We start from the raw sequence: 12,976 nt of genomic DNA, 5'->3' as shown, positions 1-12,976 counted from the left end.
ATCTGGGAAGTTTGCTAAGAGACATAAGACAGTCTGGGTTTAAGTTCTAACAGCAACACTCACTACCTAGGAGGACTTAGGTAAACTCTTAACCTCTGTGAGTCCTGATTTCTCACCTGCTGGAACTGAATTATCACACCATCTTCCAAAGTATCTGCTCAACCCAATGAATACAGTGGCTGTGAGTTTAAATGAGACTTACAGTTCTTGGAAATATAAAAACAGACAAGCCAACAAATAAATAAAATGGAAATATTACAGTGAGTTGAATGTAAGCTGTAAGTCTTTGGATGGTGGCAGATCCACATGTAGACACGATTCAGCCTCCAAATTCCAGTTCACCTTCTGTCAACTCTTACTAAGTAAAACATCATGTTATTGCTCTAAGATGTCAGTCGTGTCAGCTGCTGTCGGCTAACTAAACAACAGGTGATTTTCTGGCTGGCAGAAACCCAAATATTTCACTGACCTCCTGACAACCACGCCCTTCAATAAAGCCGAGCTTCTCCCCAATGCCAAGGGGATAAGCCTGGATTGCTCTATGTCTGTGGGTCTCAAAATGTTATTCTGGAACCAGCAGCATCAGCATCATCTGGGAACTTAGTTATGCAGAATCTCAGGCCCGACCTCAGACCTATTGAATCCGAAATTCTGGGAGCCGGGCCCAGCATTCTGTGTTTTCTTGAGCCCTGCAGGGGATTCTGAAGCACATGCAAGTATGAGAATCACTGCTCTAAATCAGTCTTGGGGATCTCATTTCTTCTGCTAAGTGATTAAGGCAAATGATATAGTCTGTCCAATGAGGTGTCACTGGGCGAAATGAATGGGCTGCTAAGGAGTTTTCCCTAGGAAGGAAAACCCAAAAAGGGCATCTCACATTCTTTTCCTCAGGGTTGTCACCTCTGTGTGATGTCTAGGGCAATGGCAGCTATCTTGGGACCACAAGGAATGGCAGCCCACGAGGATAAGCAAACACAATAAGAAGGGCAGAATGGCAGAGCAGAAATGTAGCAAAAACCTGAAATCTTATTGATGTTGAATTGCTAAATTATATGAATTAGCTGACTCTAGAGCTGCCTCACCCCTGAATTTTTAAGTGAGATCATATGTGTCCTTCTTGTTTAAGCTCTTTTTAGTTTAGTTTTCAATTACTTGCTTCCAAAAGGATCCAAACAATCCACCATATAAACATGATTCCTTGCCTTTAACGAGTTGTCAGTAGAAAACAAGTCATGCAGTGGGTTGATAAAAGTAATAATAAACGTGTATATGTTGTGGCCTGTATTAGTTTGAAAGAAGATGGACTAGAATAAAAGATAAGTCCCCAAACTATGCTGATTTTATATTCCAAACCAAATTGCATTTAGGAAAGACTTTTTTTGTGTGCTATTTCCAGGTGCAAGCAATAATTTGAAATGCCAAAATATTGCAATTTCTAGGTCATTTCCATGATTTACAGATAGAACACAGTAGAATATTTGAAACTAGAACTGTCCCCCCAAATCCAAGCTGAATGGCTGCCATATCAATAACTTTTCCAATTAACAGCTGAAATTTTCAATGGTTCCACAAGCTAAATGCAACGCTTTAATCTGGCAACATAAAATGTACAATAATCTGTGGCTTGGTTTTTACATGTTCTTCCACTCCAACAGGTCTTTGAAAATTCTTACTTCAACCATAATATTCAACTTGCCAGAGAAGGAAGGGAGAACAGGAGCAAATATCTTTTCGTACAAAATTGCAAGTGTAAGGTAATTGTCCATACCAAGTAAAACAAAAGGATCTCTGGACTTGTCCTAGAAAGTTTGTCTTAAAAGTATAATAATTATTGGTATCTATACCAAAATCTAAGGTCTAGAAAGCAGGGATTATTATTGATATTAAAACCAAGGCCAAATCCATCCATCCATGAACGCATCCATCCATCCATCCGTCCATCCATCCATCCATCCATCCGCCCATCCACACGTCTACCCATCCATCCATCCATCTATCCATCCATCCATCCATCCATCCATCCACCCACCCATCTATCATACATTCATCCATCCACCCAATCACCCACCCATCCATCCATCCATCCATCAATCCATCCATCTATTGTTTTAATCACTCAACAAATATTTAATAAATGCCTGTTCTGTGACAGGCACTCCAAGGATACTGCAACAAACAAAACAGACTGAAATATCTACCCTGGTGGAGCTTACATACTAGTCAGGGGAGACAGACACAAACAAATGAAAAAATAAAACACATAGTATGTCAGATGGTGATAAGTGATATGGCAAAATGTCAGAGAGGGAAGGGAAATAGGGTGCATGGGAGTGAGCAGTGGTCTGATTTTAATGGAGGGGTCAGGGAAGTCCTGTCTGAAAATATGAAATATGAGCAAAGCTGAGAGGGAGACGAGAGGGTGAACCTGAATATAAGACACTCTGTCTTTCTCAGAAGATTGATAGGGGGAGATTTGAGGAATGGATGTTCCAGGACAATGGAGAGAAGTGAGAAGCTGGGCACAGAGTAGACTGAAGCAGTGGCACAGCAGGCTCCAGCAGAAGGTGGCAAGCTACATAACCAGACAATTCATGCATTCATGTGACTGTTAGACACAGGCTCTGAGGATGCACCGAGTGCTAAAGACACAAGGTCTCTGCCTTTATAATACCCATGGTCTGGTGGAAGAGACATGTGCTGCCCACCAAGAAGAAAAATAGAGAAAGTTAGTTAGTGCCTAGAACAGCGAGCCTCGTTCTGATTTGCGAAGTTAATCAGAGGGTATATCCCTAGAGAAGTGATGTCTGAGCTAAAGCAGGCTGAATACAAGATCCAGCCATGGACTAGGGTGGGGACTGGGGGTTCTAGCATCCCAGGCAGTGGGAATAGCATGTGTAGATGTCCTGTGGCAGAAATAGCATGATTATTGGAGGAACTGAGGAGTATCTGCTTGGCTGGCCATGAGAAGGTGGGGGTGAAGAAGCTAGAGGGGCCTACTGGATCATAGCAAAGATGGTGATCTTAACCAATGTCAGTTTTTTCAAAGAAGATTATTTTGGCTACTGGATGGGAGGCCATGTGCTCATAAGGAGAACCATCTGGACTGCAGCCAAGAAGAGTGGTGTTTGCTTTCAGATGTCCCTGACAGGACTGGGAAGGGCCCTGTCAGGCTGCAAGTATGAGAGCAACAGAAACAAGTCCCCCAAATCAGGGAAAGGAGATCTGATCCCTGCTATTGAAAACACTTCACAGAGAACGTCCATGATCAACAACAGGTTGAAGGTGAAGAAACAGAGGTCAGAGAGCTCCAGGGACTTCTCCAAGGTCAGAGCATTGGGAAACCTGGCCATCTTTCCATTTAATTAAACAGGAGGGAAGAATATATGGCGAGGCATATTTATACATGAATAGATGTGTCCTGTGTGTGTGTGTTTGTGTGTGTGTGTTTTCCACTCACGCAACGCCAATGTCATGAAAATGAGATTGACAAACTCTGTTTTGAAATTGTCATTTTGAAACTAGGAACTAGGTCACTGTTGTCAGGAGGCCCTGGGACCAGGACAGGGACCTGAAGTTAGCATTAGCTATTCAATGATCCAACAGTCTGTTGCTCGACCTCCTGGATATCCGGGGCTACTGCTTGTGTGCACGGCACCGCTGTTTGAATTATAACAAGGCATATCCTCTCGGTGGATGAAATACCAAAAGATGCCCCTTCCTCCAGGCTGATGTAGCCCTGAACCAAGGATGGGGCTTGCTACCTCTGTGGGCCCCCTTGAGCAGAGCACCGGCATAGGTGGTGGCCCTATGGATACCCCTCACGCTCAGGAAGGTGGGCATCCCAGGATGACCCTCCAGTGGTTCCAAGGCAGGCAAAGGAGGTAAAATGCATATCGAGGTGTATTCTCCCAGCTGCACACCCCTTGCCTACAGATCTTAAAATCAATCTGGGAATCAAATCACTACCCAGAGCAGATGACACAAAGATTTTGTTACAGCAAACAGGATAAAGCGCAGAGGGATTCGGGCCCTTGGCGAACGATGCTGGGCGTTGGAGATGCACGTCGTGTCTTGTGTTTACAGCTTTTCAGCTGAGTACTTAGTGTTTACTTTGGAATTAATCCAGGCCCATAAAACGAGTGATATATCAACACAGCTGATGTACGGGAGCGACTACACATTAAAAGGTGATTCACTCCACAGTGAGAATCCACCCACAGCCCAGAGACCAAAGCAGGTCTCTTACCGTATTTCCCTAAGAAAGGCCCTTCCTTGACATGAAATATTGGGCGGGGGTGGGGAGTGTGGTTAATGTAGGGGAGCTGTTACAGATTTTGTGGTTAGATCAGCCCTGCGTAGAGCTCTGCTTCTGCCCCTTAATCAGGGGCTACCTAATTCCCAGGGCCAGTGCAAAAAGAAAATGCAGGGCCCCTTACACAATTAAAAATTTATGAAGAATATTCAAATTCTTTGAATTATGAAGAATAATTCAAAAACCATTAAGAATTCCAAGCAGCACATTAGACCACATCTGGGTCTGTCAAAACATGGGGCCCTGTGCACCCGCATAGGGCACATGCCCACGAAGCTGGTCTTGCTCTCAATGAAAGGGATTCAGTTTGACATTTCCAAAACTGAGATGTTAATACTACTGACTTAATAGGGTTGTTGTAAGAATCAAAGGAGAGAATGAATCTTAGACTCCACACGGGCCCATAGTTTCAATAATGTTAGTTATTATCATCGGTTAAAGTGTGAATAAGATTTCTCATATCATCCCAACAAAATGCCCATATCTGTGTAAATATTTAATATTTCCTCGCCAACAGCTCTGGGGTCTGTTAAATTCTTGCACAGAAAACAAGACTGGATAGAAAACAAAACACATTCCAAAGAGCAGAGAGGGAATGAAGCTGTTGTAATGTGAAGTATCTGAATACGAAGAGGGTAAAATAGCTAAGGAAAGCATATTTGGGTGTTACAAAGGAAAAAATGACATATTTCAGCTAAAATCTAACCACTTGGTGGGTTTAGGGGCTCAGAGTAGATAATTTCCAATCAAAATCTAACTACTTCTAATAACATTTCATTCTAGCTGTTTATTTGGGAGCTGCCACCCCATTTCAATTAAAAACTAAAATCTTTATCCCTTCTAGACTTTTAGCTCCAAGATAGCAGAGACTACAACTGTCTTGTTCACTATTAAATCCCTTGTGCCTAGCATCATACCTGTCACATAATTAGTGCCCCATAAATAGCTGTTGAATGAATGAATGAACCCATGAGCGAAACACAGACAGACAGGCTTCATTATGGGAAAAGGGGTTAGCCAAGGGCTGACCACATATAGAGAGTGTTAGGAGAGGACCCCGATCATCACTCGACAACACTGTGGTCCCTGAACTGTCCTAGCTCCATCCTTGTCCTGAGGACTTCTAGGATCCAGAAGGTCAGAAGGAAGGTCAAAAAGGAGAGAAAATAGAGATTGGCAATTACCTGTGTTCATGGTAGACATGTGTAGGTCAAGAGACGGCTGGAGATAGGCTGAAGCACAAACCCATTCCTCTATCATATCTTTTCTCAGTTTCCACCCAAATGCTTGCTACTGCGTAGACAGAGTTTGGGATGGTGTTTTGTCTTTTTAATTTCTTGATCCAACCAGTTGATTTCATACATTTCTGTGTAGCTTGCCTTCATACAGCAACGCAGAGGGTATAACCCAAAAGGTAGCTTTAATTTACACTTTCTCGCATGCATGGGAATTCTGTATTGTATGAATCCCACTTGATCATATCTATAATAGCCCATCACACACATATGACTGGAAAATAGGGCAAGGGGCAAAGGATAAAACATGAGTTTGACTTAAAACCCTGGGAGACTATCTTCCAGTGATATGATGCTATTTTGGGACACTCTGGCAAGATAGTAGTCAAGGAGGTCCACCTTGAGAGCAGCGGGTGTCCCCACCTCCTTCTCCAGCATTCTGTCTACTGAGCCTGAGGATCTTCCTCACTTGCCATCGACTGTGGCTTTCTTAATCACGCCGTTCTCCCCGCCAAGAGACCAATCCTTCCTCCACTCCTTTGCCAGGACAACTTCTGTTCTTCTTGGAAGACTCTGTTCAGAGGACATTCACTTTAGGAAGCTATTGTGAGGATAAAAGCCTTCCTCTGTGTTTCTAAATTTCATCAAAGTGCTTGACACTGAAATCATAGTTAATATGACTTCCACCTCACTAGCCTGTGAATTTTTCAAGGACAAAGATAGTGTCTTGCATGTAGGCATCCTCAGTGTCTTGAACAACGCTTGGCATAATACGGATGCTTATGACATGTTTATGAAACCATGCACAGCACCTGTTCAGCAAAGCAGCTTTTATCTTCCTGGAGTTCCTGGCTGACTGCAATATAAACACAATAGCTCCTAGGGGGCCAGCCCCAGTTCTAGGGCTATATGGCTTAATACCCTTTAATGGATCCCTATTCTTAAGGTAAAGTCATAATTCCTGATCATGGCCTATAAGATCCTGTGTGGGCTGCCCCTGCCTACATGTCCTAACTTGACTTTGACTCATCAGCACCACTATGGGGAAAATGATCTCTTTCAGTCTCTCATACTCACCATACTCACTGTGGTCCTTCTGACCACAGACCCTTTGCACATGTCAATCTCACTGCCTGGAATGCTATTTTCATCCCTCTTTAACTGCTTAATCTCTTCACCCTTTGATGTCAACTTGAACATCAGTTCCTTCAGAACCCCCTCCCTGACCAACCCGACTGAAACATGTAGCATGTATCACTATTGCAATTTTACACTTATTTTTGTGATTATTTTATTCAGGTCTTTTTCTCCCACTAGACAAAAAGATCCCTGTAGTCCAAGATTATACATATTTGTGCTCACTTCTAGATCTTCAGCAACACAGAAAGTGCTCAATACATTTCGTTGAGTGAATAAATAAAGAAATTGACCCACATCTTTCCACAGGTAAGACCCCAGGTCTGAGACATTGACTATTTATTTTTTGTATGTTATCAATAATAGAGTAAAACAAATATTTGCATCCCAGTGCCAGAGAACCAAGTTAACCTCAAGGAATATGAAGCAAGCGGCCATTCTAGGCAGAAGGGGGACGTACCAGGAGCCCCATGTTGTTCTAAGATCTTGGTGCAATTTAGATCACCTGCACACTAATGTGAGCGGATTCGTTCTCAAATGATGTATTTTTCGCCGAAATTGTCTGGCTACATTGCTACCCTAAATAGAATATTACTGAAGTGCTTTAACCAAGCCAGCTGGAAGGTCTGACATTTCATCCATATTGTTATTTATACACATATTTACAGCTGCCACCTGCCTGTAACTTGGCTGTATCATAAAGCAGTGCTGTTCCTCTGTTTCATTATTCTTTGACATTTTACTATAACTGCATTGCTTCCCATTCCTTAGTTTCCAATTGCTCTGCAGCCACTCTTGAATTATATTGTCCTGGTAATAGAATAAAAATCCTTCTCCGTGGTAGTACTCGTCTCTCTCTGTCTCTCTCTCTGTTCCTCTCTCTCCCCACCCTCTCCCATCCCCAGATGGTACAAATCGTTGCTGGCACATGTAACAATTATAGCACAGCTTCTGTGGCTTAAATGAACCCCCACAAACCCCACTGAATTAGATTAGATTAGGGAATTGGGAGGTGAGCAGGAGGGCTGGCCAGTGGTCTCGGCTGAAGACCATGCCTATTTGGTTTTGCCTCTGCGAGATGAGAAATAAATGTTTCCTTCCCCAGAATGGCGCTGGGGGCTCCTACCTCAGAAAGAGAATACAGGTAAGGAGAGCCAACAACTCAATTAAAGGCAGGTAGGTTTAATTTCACAATGTTGGCATAGTGCAATCTAAGAGAATATTTGCAGCTCACTCAAAATTTAAAAGCTAGATTCCAAGATCAAGGGGGGGGGTGGTTTAGGGATCTCCGCCATTGCTCCTAAGTTCATATGTTAAACTGTGCAGTGCAGGGCACTCACACTATGGTCTCAAGCATAAGAGGCACAGATGAGCTGGGCCACTCAAGTTAACTTCTCCATTGCCTCAGCCGTCCACGTTGAGAGAACAGGGCTTTCCCTCCCTTCCAATTTGCTAAACTATCTCAGTCAAAAGAAAGGACTTTTTGCATTCATTGCAAGAAAGAAGCCTGCTTTTAAGCCACCCCCTGCAGGATTTGCATAGAATAAGTGCATAGCAGAAGCTCCAAGAAGTAAGTGGAATTCATTCTAATTTGAATATCTAAGGTCTCACCCAAAAGCCTCCCTAAGAATCCCAGAAATCTGTTGTCCCCACTCAGTGGGTGCATCCCCATCCCCAAGGAAGCTGGCTGCTCTCTATGCAGGATTCTCCTCTCTCCAGCATCTTAACCATCAGCCTATCCTTCCTGGCAGGCCACTCAGGGACTCTCAGCTGTCTCTGAGTTTACTACTCAGGAGGGAAGCCCAGGTCTTATCTCATCAGTGCAGTAATTGAAGGAGGCAGTCGCCTCTCTGTTTCACGTAGAGAGGCCTCTTCACCAGCTGGCGTTTGAGCTACCAAACCACACTCCAGATTCCAGCCCTGCCATCCACCCACTCACTCTCATGCTTTCTCACTGCTGATGCTGGAGTCCACCAGATGTCACCCCCCCAAGACCAGATCCCTGAATCCTACCGCTGTCGTTGAGCCTCGTCAATGTCTAGTCGGATCGCCATCTCTCCCCACAGGACTTGCTCCAGCAGCCTGAAGACTTAATCATTAGCATCCATGCCTGGCCCCTCTTAGACAATTAATAAACGCCAATGCCCTTCTCCTGACAAGGATGCGCAGGGAGGAGTGAAAAAGGGGAGGGGTCTGGAGACGAGCATTCGAGCCCAGATATGCCAGCAATTTCCTTCTTCACCATAAGAAACTCACCCAGGCTTTGCTATGAACTGTTGGTGTCCCCCCACAAAATCTATACATTGAAACCTAACCCGCAATGTGATGTTCTTAGGAGGTGGGGCATTGGGAAGGTGATTAGCTCACGAGGGTGGAGCTCCCATGAATTGGATTAGTGCCCTTATAAAAGGGACCCCAGAGAGCTCCCTCACCCCTTTTGCCATGTGAGGACCCAGCGAGAAGACAAAAGATGGCCATCTATGAACTAGGATGTGGATCTTCACCAGACACTGAATCTGCTCATGACTTGATCTTGGACTTCCCAGCCTCCAGAACTGTGAGAAATAAATTTCTGTTGTTTATAAGTCACCCAGACTATGGTATTCTGTTATAGCAGCCCGAATGGACTAAGACGGGCTCCCTGGGCCATAGTTCCTTCATCTGTAACCTAAGGGGGTTGATCTTCAAGTCCTTACAGAGTTAACTTTCTCAGTGGTGCAGGCTTTACTCTCCGTGGCCCCGTCTCCTTGAACTTGCTCTCTGTAATTCTCTCCTTATATTTACACTTTGGACTGGGTGTCTTCCTTTCTTCTCTTGTTCCTTCCATCTTCCGTCTCTCCCTCCCTCCCTTCCTTCCTTCCTTTCTTTCGCTCCTCCCTACCCATTCTTGACAGTTGCCCCAGGGTTCTCCAGACACAATCATCTCTGCTGCCAATTTTCCCTCCTCCATCTTCCACCCCAGTCCTACCACTTCAGCAACTAGGATGACAGGTCTGAAATCCACACCCAGAAAGGCTCCTCCCAGGCTGTCCTCAGAATGCCTCTCCCGCTGTGTCTTTCTCTCCACTCTCTCCACTCCTGATGTTGCGCTGCCCTTGTACTGGAGCCAGAGACACAATTCCCCATTTCTCCTGCTCTCATATTTTAATAGCTTTCCTCCTCAAATGCCTTGAAACCCCTCACATTTCAGACTTACAGTCTTAGATGTCATCAGAACAAACCCCCTGAAGCATTTCTCTTTATGGCACAGAAGCAGTGTTTCCACTCGCTGGATGAAAAAAAATAAACACTCTTTTGTCCCCAACTAAAAGCATCCATTCAACAAATTATCACTGAGAACCCACTAGGTACCAGCCACTGTTCTAGGCACAGGGGGCTGGCAGGGAGGGATCCAAGCCTGAATCTAGTAGGGATTTAAAGTCTCATGAGGATGATGTGAAGAGATGGTGATAAACAAGTATATAAATAGAGCAATATAGGAACACCGCAAAACTACAACATAGGGAACAGATCACGAGTCAGGGAGCCATGTCTTCTTGGCAAGAAACATTTTAGGGAAACCTGGATGACAACTAAGGACCTACTTCATGCAAGATCTGAGCGAAGAGCACCCCTGTAAGAGAAAACAGCAAAAGTGCAAAAACCCACAGGCAGTGTCAACTGCAGGAGGATCAAGGAATAAAAGGAAGCCCTACAACTGGTCACTCCTATGATCTTAAGTGGGGAGGATCTACATCCGACTCCAGACATATGGAATTTACAAAAGAAAGCATTTTCCCCAGATTACAGAATTTCATGACTTCCATGGCACCGTCAGCTCTCTCTGAGCACCGAGCAGGCAAAGGAAGACAGAACAGTGAGGCCCTCTAGGACAGTCTTCAAACCTCAAGATTAGCTTGCTTTTTTAAATCTGCAAGTGTTTTTTCCTCCAGTTTCATCTTACATTATCTTCCCAAATGTTTGGCTCAGGACTTCCCTGGCTCAGGGGATTCTCTGAAATTGTATGGAAACTCTGAGGATCGGCACACGGATCTCCCTCTCACTGTCACATCCTTCTTTTGTCTTCCAATCAATATCTCAGGCATCCCTCCCTCAGAACTCTCTCCACATTGCACAATCACAGCCTGCCCATCTGAGCTACAGGAACATCCTTCCTACACACCTTCAGTCCCCTTTCTCCAGTCCACAGGAAACTATTCTGGAGTGTTGGACAGGCTGGGAAACAACCCATCTGTGCCTTCAGTCAACTCTTTGAACTTTTAATTGGTTCCAAGTTCATCCTCCCTTCTCCCCCATTCACCACCTTTACTTGGTGTACTGAGTCACAGAAGTATCTTCCCCAAAATTCATGTCACATAGAACCCCGGAATATGACCTTATTTGAAAATAGAGTTTTTGTAGATGTAACTAATATGAGATCATAAGAGATCAGGGTGGGCTCTAAATCCAATGACTAGTGCCCTTAGAAAAAGGCCATGTGAAGATACAGACACATAGAGAAGGAAGAGGCCATGTGACAACAGAGGCAAGGCTACAAGCCAGGGGACACCACGGATTGCTGACAACCACTAGAAGCAGGAGAGAGACACAGAACAGACTCTCCCTCAGAGCCCTCAGAACTAACCAAACCTATTTACACCTTATTGCAGACCTCTAGCTTCTAGAACTGAAAGAGAATAAATTTCCGTTTTTTTAAGCCACTCCATTCATAGTAATCTGTTACGGCAGCCCTAGAAAACAAATACACTTGGCTACCTCCATTCATCTTTTAGTTCTCAGGTAAATGTCCCATCGTATGAACAGCCTTCAGTGGCCTAGACAGCAGTAGTTTTCAAATTTTTGTGTTCCTCAGAATCACGGGAGGTGGGCGGTTCTTGAAAATGGAAATCCCTGCATGCTAACCCCAGAGGTTCTGGTTCGGTAGTTCTGAAGGGGCCCAGGAACCTACATGTTTAACAAGCTGCCTGTCAGCCCCCTGCCCAGGTGATGCTAATACAGGTAACTCATAGAACATACGTTGAGAAATCTGTTGTAAACTAGGTCAATGCAACTACATTCCACTCTTGCTTCCCTGCAAGAGGCACTATGACCTTGAACCAATGTATTTAGCTCTCATTAAACTTGACTCAATCAAGAGACTATGAGTCCAGCCGAGGCAGAGGCTCATAGAGAGGAAAAGCAGGAGGTCCAATGTGGAGTTTGGAGCACAGTTCATGACCGCTTCATAAAAGTAGCTTCGTTATGGAGGTGAGTTTGTTATGAAAAGGTGACTTTAGGTTGACAGGGGAGGGTCTTGATTACTAGAGTAAAAATTCTGGAGGTTCTGGAGTTTATTCTGTGGGATTGCCCGATAGGTTGCTACTGAGGTTTCTGGTGTAAGGGAAGATATGTTTGTGTGCTTCAGGAGGCTTGGTCTGATGGAGCAGCACTGAAGAGCCAGGGAAAAGACGTGTTTGGGGACTGCTCAGATTATGTCTGCACACTGCTTAGTGTATGGTTGAAATGCAAAAAATATCAATCTTTCCTCCCTAACTCAATTATAGCTCAACCACAGGCAAATGTGGGTACTTAGCTCACACCATTCAGGAAAGACCTGCTGAAAACCTTTGTCAGGTTATACTAGAAAAACATGGGCTCATTTGTCCTATTCCTCTTGAACTTGTGAAACTAGGATTGCGCCATTGTCCATCCCAGGACAGTTTGGATGAAGTGACTCCCAAGTTTATAAACTCAAATGACAAGCAACTCAATCACAGAGGGGATGACAAAGGTCCTCTTTCCTCTAAATGCACATGGCTCTAGGGAGACTCAAGTGCTGGGCAAACATTTCCAGGAGAACCGCTGGTTACTAAAAGCCCTATTTGTCAATGACAGTTCTGTCTCCTTCTCTGCTGTTAATTAGTCATTTCACACCGCATCTCTGACAAGGAGTTAAGTCCCAGTTAACCCAGGTTTCAGACAAGATGGAATAGCAGAGGAGGCTTAGTAAGACCACACTCCAAATTGTTGGCCAGGCTGAGATTTGAACGAGAAGATTCCTGACTCCTGGGATGGGCTTGTTTGGGAAGAAAAGGAAAGATGTAGGAAGGAAAACTAAGCTTAACAGCTAAGTAAAACGGTAAATTAAAATGGAAAATATCCACCACCCAATTGAGAATATTCATTCAATGAATGTTTTTTAACCACTTTGATGATTGAGGACTGTGAAAAAACACTCAATGAATATTCATAGTTGTAGACTAGGTACTTTTGGACTGTCAGTCTTGGGGCATCTTCAAAAGTCACCCCATGT

At 44.2% G+C, this 12,976-nt stretch overlaps 1 protein-coding gene across 3 annotated transcripts in view; it reads right to left on the bottom strand.

Moving 5' to 3' along the window:
* The window catches only part of RBFOX1 (RNA binding fox-1 homolog 1), a 354,626-nt gene that overhangs the window by 216,528 nt on the left and 125,122 nt on the right, over positions 1-12,976 (bottom strand). The gene's annotated exons all lie outside the window — the stretch shown is intronic.

The sequence above is a fragment of the Ceratotherium simum genome, chromosome 26 (assembly GCF_057802395.1).
Source record: "Ceratotherium simum simum isolate JZ-2026a chromosome 26, ASM5780239v1, whole genome shotgun sequence".
In the NCBI taxonomy this organism is placed as follows: Eukaryota; Metazoa; Chordata; class Mammalia; order Perissodactyla; family Rhinocerotidae; genus Ceratotherium; species Ceratotherium simum.
Note: the sequence above shows the minus strand (reverse complement) of the source record. Positions and strands in the feature narration are given on the sequence as shown.